Source organism: Staurois parvus, unplaced genomic scaffold (genome assembly GCF_062004578.1).
Source record: "Staurois parvus isolate SC_StPar_1 unplaced genomic scaffold, SC_StPar_1.0 ptg000105l, whole genome shotgun sequence".
Taxonomy (NCBI): domain Eukaryota; kingdom Metazoa; phylum Chordata; class Amphibia; order Anura; family Ranidae; genus Staurois; species Staurois parvus.
Genome location: NW_028317901.1, coordinates 4,122,693 through 4,135,642, shown reverse-complemented (window position 1 = coordinate 4,135,642; position 12,950 = coordinate 4,122,693).

Below are 12,950 nucleotides of genomic sequence, written 5' to 3'. Positions count from 1 at the left end.
GGTCATTTTATAGGGCTCTGGTAGTGCTCATCCTGGCCCTCCTTGCACAAAGGCGCAGATACCGGTCCTGCTGATGGGTTAAGGACCTTCTATGGCCCTGTCCAGCTCTCCTAGAGTAACTGCCTGTCCCATTGGACTCTCCTCCATACTCAAGACTGTGGTGGGAGACACAGCAAACCTTCTGGCAATGGCAAGTATTGATGTGACATCCTGGAGAAGTTGGATTGCTTGTGCAATCTCTGCAGGGTCCAGGTATCGCCTCATGCTACCAGTAGTAACTCTGACCCTAGTCACATGCAAAACCAGTGAAAAAAAATGTCAGAAAAGATGGAGTAGGGGAAAAAATGTCAGTGGCCTCCACCTGTAAAACCATTCCTACTTTGGGGGTCGTCTCATTGTTGCATGTCTAGTGCACCTGTTGTTAATTTCATTAATACTGAAGCAGCTGAAACTGATTAACAACCCCCATCTGCTACTTAACTGACCAGATCAATATCCTAGGAGTTAATTGACTTAATGCTATACTCTGATTAAAGTGTTCCTATAACTTGTGAGCAGTGTAGATACATCATTTCAACAAACATCAAAGAGCTGCATGTCTCCAAGCTTGAAACAAGCCTAAGATAGACATATCATATAGGCTGCGCTGTTATAAATTAACAATGTGCAACAAATTAAAGTGCTTAGTGCAAATAAATTAACCCCTTCACGCCAATGGTGAAATTCGCTGCCCCGCTGCACTGGGCTTCATGCCGTGGGGCCGCTAGTTTGCATGCCTGTCTTTGTGCTGCTGAGAGCCCTGGGTCCCGTTCTAACAATCGGGGCCCGCAACTCCCGATTCTGGGTCTCCTGATCGCTGTGATAGCCTCTGATTGGCTATCACAATGATCAGTCACTCTGAAGCCTACCCCTGTGTTTTCTCTCTCTGGATGGAGGAGATACATTGTATCTCTCTGTCCTTTCAGAGAGAAAAAAAAAGTGTGTAAAATAAATAAAAATAATAATTAAAAAAATACATACATCAAGGTTTGATCTAGGTTAGTACCAGGGTTCGTATTTAGGATAAAGTCAGGGTCAGCATTTCTTTTTTGGTTAGGTTTTTTTTTTTTTTTAAATTTTTAAATTAGTATCGGTGTCAGCTAGTGGCAGGATTTAAAAAAACAAAACAAAATGCACACCGTTTCTGGGCCAGTCTACGGGTACAAGCAACAACTAACATACACATATGTGGTATTGCTGTGATTGTCAGGAGCAGGAGAAATTATTTTGGGTTGTTCTTTGGTTGTAGATTATGGTAGTAGCAAGAAATGTACAACTAAATTTAAAAAAATATATTTTTTTTTTCACTATTTTGGGCCAGTTTTCCTTTAATAATAAAGAAAATTTCTGACATTATCAGCTGCAGGGATTGGAGGGACACTGCTGGAGCAAGAAATTAGGTATTTTGGTAAGCAAGTATCTACCCCTAGACATAAACAGCATTAAACGCTTGCAGTCAGTGTTGATGGGAGAATCCCTCCCGCATTGCTATTGTGTTCTGCTGGTGGGGAGCACAGGAAGTCTTCCCAACCAGCACAATGCAGTGATCGCTGTTGGTGGCTATAGCTGCTGGCAGTGATAAGGCAAAGAAAAAACGGACCACAAAAAAAAAAAAAAAACTACAGGCTACCAATACTTGGATCGAAATTTGGCCGGTTCTTGTCGAACTAATTTCATCTATGAGTGGCTCAGGCCTAGTGAGAGATAAGAGCAGAAAGCTGTGCAGACACTGTAAAAACAGCATTTTCTTTCACCATGAAATTAACCTTAAAAAAAAAAAATCATAATGCTTTTATTTTGCCTAATAGATAAATAGATTTTTAGTTTCATACACATTTGTAAACCAGGGGTGTCCACCTACTCACCGAGAGCTGCAGAAGGAACTGCTCATCAGCTCTCCTTAGGTTCCATGCATACTGGGTGTTTTGATAACACTGGTCTCAGCTTCTCTTTTAGCGTTTAGAGGCATTTTGCCACGTTTAGCGGCTTGTTTTCCCACGTTTGCATTTTTTAGTGTTTTGCCATGTTTTTCAGCATTAGAGCATTTTTACACCTAAAAAACCTCCTATAGAAACCCACTAGTCCTGGGGGTTTTTTCCAGCCAAAAAATGTTGATTACAGTCTGTGTACATGGACACATAGGATAACATGCTTTGGGGGGGGTTTACTGGCTGTAGAAAAAAAACATCAAAAGCCAAAAACAGCAGCTGAAAAACGTGCAGTGTGCATCAGGACCTATTATTGTTTATCACAAACAGTGTCAAATGTCACACTAACTTTTGTTATCTTTTACTTTTATAAAAAAAAAAAATTAAAAGCTCTATCACTCATAGGTACATTGTCTATATCAGTGTTCATGAATGTGTGATCTGCCTGACTTTTTCTACTCATCAGCTATCCTTATTGTTAGTGTAGTTTGTGTGGCTCGAGACAATTCCTCCTTTTCTTCCAATGTGGCCCAGGAAAGTTAAAAGGTTGGACACCCCTGCTGTAAACTGTATATGTATATAAGTATTTAATCCGCATTACACCGAGTGCTGCGTTTTCTTCCCTTCTATTTTCTTGGGCTCACATACAGTACACAATACTCAAAGCTGAAGTTTAGGTAAGGCAATTTTTGCATAGTTACATTGGTCCAGTTTGGACCATGCATGCTGATATGAAATCTTAAATTTGTTAAACCTTTTTTATTTTATATTTAAAATTAATATTTTCCCCTTCCTGGTTTCTTGGGCACTGGTGATGGCTGAGCCAGCGTTCTAGGCAGAGTTCCAGGAAGTAAATAAAAATAGATTCATCTGGCCTTGGTGAAAATGGCCACCATGAGAAGAATTAGGTGGAAAAAAAATTGCATATGCAAGGAATAGGCCTGCAATTATTTGTCTTTAGCATCTATATTTGGTTGAACTAGTTGAACTTTTGTCTTTTTTCAACCTATTTAACTGTATATTTTATATGATAAAATGGTGATGTTCCTCTTTAACCACTTGCTCTCCAGAGGAATTGCGCAGTCATATGCAATGCTGTACATAAATTAAATTTGTGTCCTTTTTTTCCCTACAGATAGAGCTTTCTTTCAGTGGTATTGGATCATCTCTGCATTTTTTATGCTTTAAAACAAAAAAATACCAACAAAAAAATTTAGGCCAAAATGTATTCTGCTGAAAAAAAAATCCCACTAGGTGTAAATTAATTGGTCTATGTGAAAGTTATAGCGTTTACAAATGGCGGTATATGTACTGGAATTTTTATACTAGTAATGGCAGCGATAAGCGACTTATAGTGACTGTGGTGGGCATTCTGACACTGGGTGGGAACTCACTGGCACTGAGGTCACCAGTGACACTAATACAGTGATCAGTGCTAATAAAAAGCACTAACACTGTACTAATGACACTGTGCAGGAAGGGGTTAACATCTGGGGCAAAGGGTTAACTGTGTGTGTTTTACCTTAGAGACATGCAGCTTTGTATCTCTCTGCGGTGCAGAGCAATACAAAGCAGCATGTCCATGCTGACAGCAGAAAGACCTATGTTTACACACAGATCTCTCCCTTGTCAGCTTTCTCTGACGTTTGAATGCTGGCCGGAACCCAGTGATTGACATCTCTAGCCACCAATAGGCACCATAATTTTTGTGCCATTTCATGGGTGCACACAATTTTGAGTCTTTACATGCTTAGTAACTATTTATTCGATGCAACCCAATCTTTTATAATTTTACCGAAAAATGGTTATTCTATCATATTTGTGTGCACTAAAATTCACTTTATTGTATTTTTTTCCTAAAAATATGAGTTTGATAAACAGCTGTGCAAATATCGTGCAACAAAAAAAATTGCAACTGTCACCATTTTATTCTGCAGGGCCTCTGCTTTCAGAACATGTGTAATGTTTGGGGATTCTAAGTAATTTTCAAGCAAAATTGCAAATTTTAACATGTGTGAGAAAAGTTTAACAATTTTCCTAGACACAAACTGGTTAATTTGTGTCTTACATCTGCTTAGTGTTCAGCTTTAAAGCATGCTGGATAATGTATATGATTAACTACATTCAAAGCCAGCCATGCCACTTCCCACACATTATACAATCGTGATGTAAAACTCACTTTCATTGCATTTATCTTGTGCTCTGTGACTAGTTTTTGGCCTCTAAAGGTTGTATTCATACTGAGCAAAATTAAACCAGTTTGATTACACCCCCCCACTCCTTTGCTGGTCAGCGCTCACACTGTGCTTGAAAGGAAGTTCCCGAAGTATGCCTACATCATCACCTCTGCCAACCAAAGCACAGTCATTCTTGCTTCCTTGCTCAGTGATCTGGGGGAGAGTCCTGCCCTCAGTGATCTGGGGGAGAGTCCTGCCCTCAGTGATCTGGGGGAGAGTCCTGCCCTCAGTGATCTGGGGGAGAGTCCTGCCCTCAGTGATCTAGGGGAGAGTCCTGCCCTCAGTGCCCAAGTACAGTTAAAACTGCCAGTGTGAGCGCACCATTGGAGCAGGGGTGGACTGACAACTCATGGGGCCTGCGGGCAATAGGTGATCATGGGCCCCTGTGTCCTTGCCCAAACTCAAAAAAGCCTATGAAAAAAGGTACCAGGGGCATCTCATGGGGCACCCTACTGACCCCGGGCCCTCGGACAGTGCCAGAGTTTCCAAATGGTCAGTCTGCCCCTGATTGGGGGTTTTTCAGATAGACAGCCAGGGACACTACAGCCAGACAGCTTTCAGTGCTGTTGCACTTTGAATGACAATTGCGTGGTCATGCAACATTGTACTCATATGAAATTTTTATAATGTTTTTGAGACAGATAAAGCTTTCCTCTGGGTTTTTTATTTTTTGCTAAACAAACCAAAAACTGAAAATTATGAAAAAAAACTTCTTATTTACATAATTTTATAACAAACTAAGTGATCTTTCTCCTTCACTGATGTGCGCTAATGAGGCGGCACTGGTAGGTGGCAGTGATGGGCATTGACGGGCATCACTGATGGGTACTGAAAGACAGCACTCATATGGCACTGATAGGCAGCACTGACAGGTGGTATTGAAAGGCAGCTCAGTTGGGCACTGATATGTGGCATCGATAGGCACTGATGGAGCTACACTGATCACCAGGGCACTGATGGAGCTACACTGATCATCAGGGCACTGATGGAGCTACACTGATCATCAGGATACTGATGATCAGTGTACATATCCTCTCTGAGTAATGCCAATTACTGGCTCTCCTCTCCTCACGAGCGGTCAGCATAACAGCTTGTGAGGAGAGGAATGCCGATAACCGTCATTTCCTTATTTACATGCGATCAGCTGTGATTGGACACAGCTGATCACATGACAGAGCCGATGTCATTGGCTCTTTCCATTGATTGGTGATCAGCTGTGTCCCAGGGACACAATGCACCACCGATCGCCGCACTGCGCACCCCCAGGGGCGTGCACCCATGGTTAGAGTGGGAGGACGTCATACGACATCCGCCCAGAATAAGAGAACCGCCTTGTGCCCGTCATTTCTTTATGTGGTGGGCAGGAGGCGGTTAAAGTGGAGCTCTAGCCAGGTTCCAGAAAATGTAGAAGTCAGCAGCTATAAATACGGTAGCTGCTGACATTTCATAAACAGACAGACACTCACCTGTCCAGGGAAGAAGTGCCATCCTCATCTGGGCCAGTTCTTAATCAGTCTTCTGGTCCTTGGCGACAGCATGTGAACTGTGGGACGCTGGCTGTGACTCCTTGTGGTTTCATAGTCAGCTTTCCACTACACATGCACGAGCAGCACTGCACCCCCTGTGAATTGTCCCATAGCCTCCTGGGACCTGTGCCGTGTTCCAGAAGGTTGCAGGCAGGAAGAGGAGGGGCCTAGGTGATCTAAGCGGAAGTAGGCGTAGATATCTGCAAAAGCTTGGTACCCACTCCCCCTCCCAAAAAATATAGCAAGTTTAGTAGGGTGGGAGGGGAGGAAGAGGATGAGCGGAACGGCTCCTTTTGGGTGAAGTTTTGCTTTGGATTGGCTGTCACTTTTTTTACGAAAGTTTTCCAAAAATTTTAAAATTTGATCTAAAAAAAGAATAGCAGATAAGCTGCTAAAAATAATTAAAAATGAATGTCCTATTTGCTCACAAGCACTGCATAGAACAGCACAGAATCATAAGAATGATTTTTGGTATATCATTCCTCCACCAGAGCTGCACATTTTTTTGTTTGAGACCCCTAGAAGAACATCACTGGAAATTCTGAGAATATGTGTAGCACTACCTCTGAAGGAGCCACTTGGTAGTTTGGGTTCTTTGTTCTGTGCCTTGACTCCAAGAACACCCTCAGCCCCTCTTAAGGCTACGTTCACACTAGCGTTGTGTGCAGGCGGCAGAGAGGCGTTTGGGAAGCGTTTTTACCGCTTCCCAAACGCCTCTGCCAATTCTGCACATTACAGCACATGGTGCTGTTCTAACGGGAGCGTTTGCGTCGCGGCAAAACGGACGCCTCTGGTCGAGTCAGGAGGCGTTAAAGCCTCCTATTCTCGTCTATGGTGCCGCTCTGCAAACAACCGGCCGGCGTTTGCGGTGCAGTTGCGGGGCGTTTGCGGAGCGGTAACACCACTCAAACTGCATTATAGGCGTTTGTGGGGCGTTAACGCTCAGCAAACGCCTAGCAACCGCCGCTAAACCACACATGCGGCGCTTGCGGAGCGTTAAAAACGCTCCGCAAACGCCGGACCAATGCTTGCCAAACGCTATAGGGGCGTTTGGCAAGCGTTGGTAAAACAGCCAAGTGTGAACGAGCCCTTACACACCTGGTTGAATGAAAGTTACTACAAGCACTTATAAGAACTGTCAGTTTACACAGCTCTTTACATATATATTATACATTTACATCAGTCCCTAACCCTCAAGGAGCATACAATCCAAGATCCCTAATTCATACATACACAGACCAGGGCCAATTTAGACAGGAGCCAATTAACCTACTATCAGGTCTTTGGAGTGTGGAAGGAAACCAGAGTTCTCAGAGGAAACACGCAGGCACAGGGAGAACGTACAGACTCCAGGCAGGTAGTGCCATGGTTGGGATTCGAACCAACAACCCTAGTGTTGTTAGGCAGAAGTGATAACCATCTAGCCCCTGTGCTGCCTATTTGTCCCAGCACCAGTTTAAAACTGTATCAGTACTCAACAGCCCCTGCGAGTCCCCACCTGCACTAGCGCTAGAACCATTGGCTCTTAGCACTGGGTCCCACCTGTCACTAAGTCCAGGAACTAAAACAATCCTGGGCTTTCAGTCCTTCTACAGATCACTCCAAGGGCGCATGCTCCAGAAGAGGATTTAAACATTATGCTTTTACATTGTGTTTACATCAGCAGTGTAATGACAGGGGCAGTTCCTCAGAGTATAAATGATTAGGAAGAGATGCTGCAACTCTTACCATCCTCTGCTTGCAGCAGCACTTGACTGCTGTAGTCAAGTATTGTTGGCTGATTGCAGTCAGGAATAGATCACTATTACATGTGATCTGTTGCTGCATTGGGGGTCTAGAGTGGTTCTCCACTGATCTCCCCATAAAGAAGAAAAAGTGTGGAAAGAAAGTTAAAAAAATTGTTTTGTTTGTATATAAATATTACATTAAAATATCGCCTTTCCCTACAGATTCACTCAAGTCACAACAATAATGTCAAATAATATGGATGACATTTGTTTTTAATGTGCAAGTGTACTCAGGTAAGTGCATGCAACATAGTTCACTCTGAGCTTTACCATTCTTTGTTGAAGAAATCACAAATGTGATATAATTTGAATTAGCAGGCTTTGTTAATTATATTTTGGGGTAAACAGACTTGGTGGTGCAAATTACATAAACAATGAGGTTGATTTACTAAAGATAAATAGACTGTGCACTTTTCAAGTGCAGTTGCTCTAGAGCAGTGGTTCTCAACCTTTCTAATGCCGCGACCCCTTAATACAGTTCCTCATGTTGTGGTGACCCCCAACCATAAAATTATTTTCGTTGCTACTTCATAACTGTAATTTTGCAGTGGGAGGACTAGCGCCCCATCACTGATGTCAGTGGGATGAATAGTGTCCCATCGTTGGTATCAGTGGGAGGAATAGTGCCCCATCATTGGTGTCAGTGGGAGGAATAGTGTCCCATCATTGGTGTCAGTGGGAGGAATAGTGCCCCATCATTGGTGTCAGTGGGAGGAATAGTGCCCCATCATTGGTGTCAGTGGGAGGAATAGTGCCCCATCATTGGTGTCAGTGGGAGGAATAGTGCCCAATCATTGGCGTCAGTGGGAGGAATAGTGCCTCATCATTGGCGTCAGTGGGAGGAATAGTGCCTCATCATTGGCGTCAGTGGGAGGAATAGTGCCCCATCATTGGCGTCAGTGGGAGGAATAGTGTCCCATCATTGGCGTCAGTGGGAGGAATAGTGCCCCATCATTGGCGTCAGTGGGAGGAATAGTGTCCCATCATTGGCCTCAGTGGGAGGAATAGTGTCCCATCATTGGTGTCAGTGGGGGGAATAGTGCCCCATCATTGGTATCAGTGGGGGGAATAGTGCCCCATCATTGGTATCAGTGGGAGGAATAGTGCCCCATCATTGGTGTCAGTGGGAGGAATAGTGCCCCATCGTTGGTATCAGTGGGAGGAATAGTACCCCATCGTTGGTATCAGTGGGAGGAATAGTGCCCCATCGTTGGTGTCAGTGGGAGGAATAGTGCCCCATCGTTGGTATCAGTGGGAGGAATAGTGCCCCATCGTTGGCGTCAGTGGGGGGAGGAATAGTGCCCCATCGTTGGCGTCAGTGGGGGGAGGAATAGTGCCCCATCGTTGGCGTCAGTGGGGGGAGGAATAGTGCCCCATCGTTGGCGTCAGTGGGGGGAGGAATAGTGCCCCATCGTTGGCGTCAGTGGGGGGAGGAATAGTGCCCCATCGTTGGCGTCAGTGGGGGGAGGAATAGTGCCCCATCGTTGGCGTCAGTGGGGGGAGGAATAGTGCCCCATCGTTGGCGTCAGTGGGGGGAGGAATAGTGCCCCATCGTTGGCGTCAGTGGGGGGAGGAATAGTGCCCCATCGTTGGCGTCAGTGGGGGGAGGAATAGTGCCCCATCGTTGGCGTCAGTGGGGAGAGGAATAGTGCCCCATCGTTGGCGTCAGTGGGGGGAGGAATAGTGCCCCATCGTTGGCGTCAGTGGGGGGAGGAATAGTGCCCCATCGTTGGCGTCAGTGGGGGGAGGAATAGTGCTCCATCGTTGGCGTCAGTGGGGGGAGGAATAGTGCCCCATCGTTGGCGTCAGTGGGGGGAGGAATAGTGCCCCATCGTTGGCGTCAGTGGGGGGAGGAATAGTGCCCCATCGTTGGCGTCAGTGGGGGGAGGAATAGTGCCCCATCGTTGGCGTCAGTGGGGGGAGGAATAGTGCCCCATCGTTGGCGTCAGTGGGGGGAGGAATAGTGCCCCATCGTTGGCGTCAGTGGGGGGAGGAATAGTGCCCCATCGTTGGCGTCAGTGGGGGGAGGAATAGTGCCCCATCGTTGGCGTCAGTGGGGGGAGGAATAGTGCCCCATCGTTGGCGTCAGTGGGGGGAGGAATAGTGCCCCATCGTTGGCGTCAGTGGGGGGAGGAATAGTGCCCCATCGTTGGCGTCAGTGGGGGGAGGAATAGTGCCCCATCGTTGGTATTAGTGACACAAATGATGGGGCACTATCCCTTCCACTGACACCAATGATACTTACCTTGCTGACTCCTGCTCCAGCCTGGGCTCGCTCTCTCCCTCTCCCATCTACAGCCTGCATACCTGGCTGCAGCAGCAAAATTTGCACTTACCTGTCAGCTGTCTTCCTTCTCTGGCCTCTCTCTTCACTCGTTCCTGCAGCTCCCTCAATCTTCTTCGATCTCCGCGCTGCCGCTCGGCTCCTCCTCTCCAAGCTCCACCTTCTCGCCGGTGATTGGCCGCCTGTGTGCCTCTCCTGAGCTACAGTTCCGGTGGCCAATCAGCGGCGAGGAGGCGGTGACAGGGGCAGCATATCATCCCGCCCACACATCGCCGGAGACAGCAGCGGTGTCTCGGTTCCTAAGACCATCGGAAATATGTGTTTTCCGATGGTCTTAGGCGACCCCTGGGAAATGGTCGTTCGACCCCCAAAAGGGTCGCGACCCCCAGGTTGAGAACCGCTGCTCTAGAGCTTATGATGGCAAGCTCTGCTGACTTCCGTCATCCAATCATGTGCAAGCAAAACCCCTTTTTTCCCCTTGCATGTGATTGGGTATTTTTTTGCAGTGTGAAACTTCACCTTATGCACTAAGCTCTGGAGCAACTGCACTTGCAGAGTGCACAGTCTATTTGCCTTCTGTAAATCAACCCCATTGCATTGGAAACAATTATAGGAACAATACATTTTCTTTATCGTACATCACGGAATACAGAGCAGGCTATTCATGACTATGTGGGTTATAGGTCACCTATAGGTGAATGGACATTGGCTGACCAATCAGAGAAGAAGTCCTCTCCTGTATAACCTCTCCTACACAGGAAGTACTTCAGTTTTTCCACCAGTGTCTGTAAAGCAGATGGTCACTGAAAGTGTTGCTTGTGCTCCTGGGGCATACCTAAAGGTCTAGTACGGTTCCTTCGAGAATCACGGACTGTAAATCGGATCCATTTGAAAAGTTGTGAGCTAAAATGGATGGTAGCCAAGCCTCACTGGATAAGGAGAAGAATCCTTGGGATTTTGCCTGTAATGCAGCCTGACAGCACTGGATCCCGTGTAGATGTAACCCTGTGCAGTATATATCTGACCAAGGAGCTTTCCAATGGGGTGCTATACAGGTCTGAGGCAGTGGCGTCACATTATGGGGACTGAGTCCTTGAAGGTCTGTATGACAATGCCTTATGTGATGGGTGAAGGTCGCTGCCTAGCTGAAGTCAGGGACCTGCAGCAGGACTGGTAAGCTACCTCTTTCTCTCTGAAAAGGAAAAAAAAAAAACCACACAGATTTTGGAGGGAAAAAGGGGAGTTTCTTGGTGCAATTGGCCAATCTACCACCAGCGGTAGTGCTCACCGCATTTAGCCAGAGAAAATGTATGCCTGCCTGTTCCAGGTGGATCACTAGAGGGAGCACTAGAGCGGCTGGAAGCAGAAGTCGGCCATGTTTATCAAGGGGCCTGGACACATGTGGGCTACTGCTGGTGGACTCCTGGGGCTGGAACACAGAGCAGGCTATTCAGTGGGACATGTGAGTACTCCCTTGAGGGGGAAGGAGCATTGGCCAGTCAGTCAGCTCAGCAATTTGCATTGAGTATTTTTATCACCATACTACTTGCATAGCTGTATTTTGTGGTCTGTGTTTACTACTGAAGGTGCACAGGTTTTAATGCGAAGTGAAGTAATGTCTTCCAGAAAGCAGAGTGGGGGAGGCACTGATGAACCTAGCTGGATGTCCGCTGTAGTATCCTCTCCTGAGTGGCCAGAAGTGACTGCGCAGTCTGAGCCACTGCAGTTATCTGGCATTGTAGCTTGTACTGGGGCGTCTGTCTTGGCCTATGTAACCAAGTATGATCTTGCTTCAGCCTTAGCGGGTTTTGAGGATACGATCATAGGGATCATAGGGAGACTAAGAAGCGGGAGAGATCCCAGTCTCAAGAACCACTGATCCTGGAGCAGGAATGGGTAGAACTGGAGGATGAGGAGAAACTGCAGGAAGGTCAGGCAGAGTCTTTGTGAAGGGTCACAGCCTGAGGAGAAGCAGGCAGTCTCTGCCTCCCAATCTCAGAGGTTATAACTCTAGCACCTCACTGTTATGGTACGATCTCGATTCAGGCTACCTCTGATAAAAAGCTCTGAAGTTACTTTTTTTTCTTTGGGCTCTTTGAAGCCTCTACTGGAGTACTCAGGCCTTTCCAGTGCATCCTCTTTTGGAGCAGATTATGTATGCTGACTGGGATCATCCAGACAGGGTTTTTGTTCCACCAAAGAAGTTTTCTCTTTGGTACCCTATGGAAAATAAGTTTAAGAAGTAGGGTATACATGTAGTGGGTACAGCTGTTTCATCCCTGAAAGACCTTAATAGTTGGTACTATTAAGGGCCAGGTTTCAGCATTGGCCATTTTTTTCCAAAGGCCCATTGTGTCTCACTCTTTAGTTCATACATTTTTGCAAGGAGTAATGCATATAGCTCCGCCTGTAAGGCTACCATTATGTCTGTGGGATTTGAACTTTGTCTTGGAGGTTTTGCAGAAACCACCATTTGAACCTATGGGGGAGATTCCACTAGTTCTGGTAACTAGAATGTTTTGTTTCTAGTGGCAATCACTTTGGCAAGAAGGGTGTCTGAGTTGCCAGCCCTTTCTTGTAAGGAACCTTTTCTGGTTTTGCATCAGGATAAGGTAGTGTTGTGATTTTAACCAAAAGGTGGTTTCTAGTTTACATCTCAATCCAGACATTGTTCTGCCTTCTTTCTTTCCTAGGCCTCAGTCAGCAACAGAGATATCTTTACATACTCTGGATGTGGTACGCGCTATAAGGGTTTTCCTGAAATTGTTGGCACAGGTCAGGAAGTTGGAAGCTTTTTTTGTACTACCTGACAGGCCCAGGAAAAGGCAGGTGGCATCCAAAGTAACTATTTCACATTGGATCTGCCAGTTGATCATTCAAGCCTATGGCTTGAAGAGTAAGGTCCCACCCTTTAGGGTGAAAGCACACACTACCAGGAGTGTGGGGACATTTTCACTAATAATAACTGCTAAAACCAACGGCCTTTACTCCATACTCATACTCCTTGACCTTTCCGCTGCCTTTGACAGTCGACCACCCACTCCTCCTCAGTAAACTCCACTCCATCGGCCTCTGTGACTCTGCTCTCTCCTGGTTCTCCTCTTACCTTTCTCAGCACACTTTCAGTGTCACATACAACTCCTCCTCCT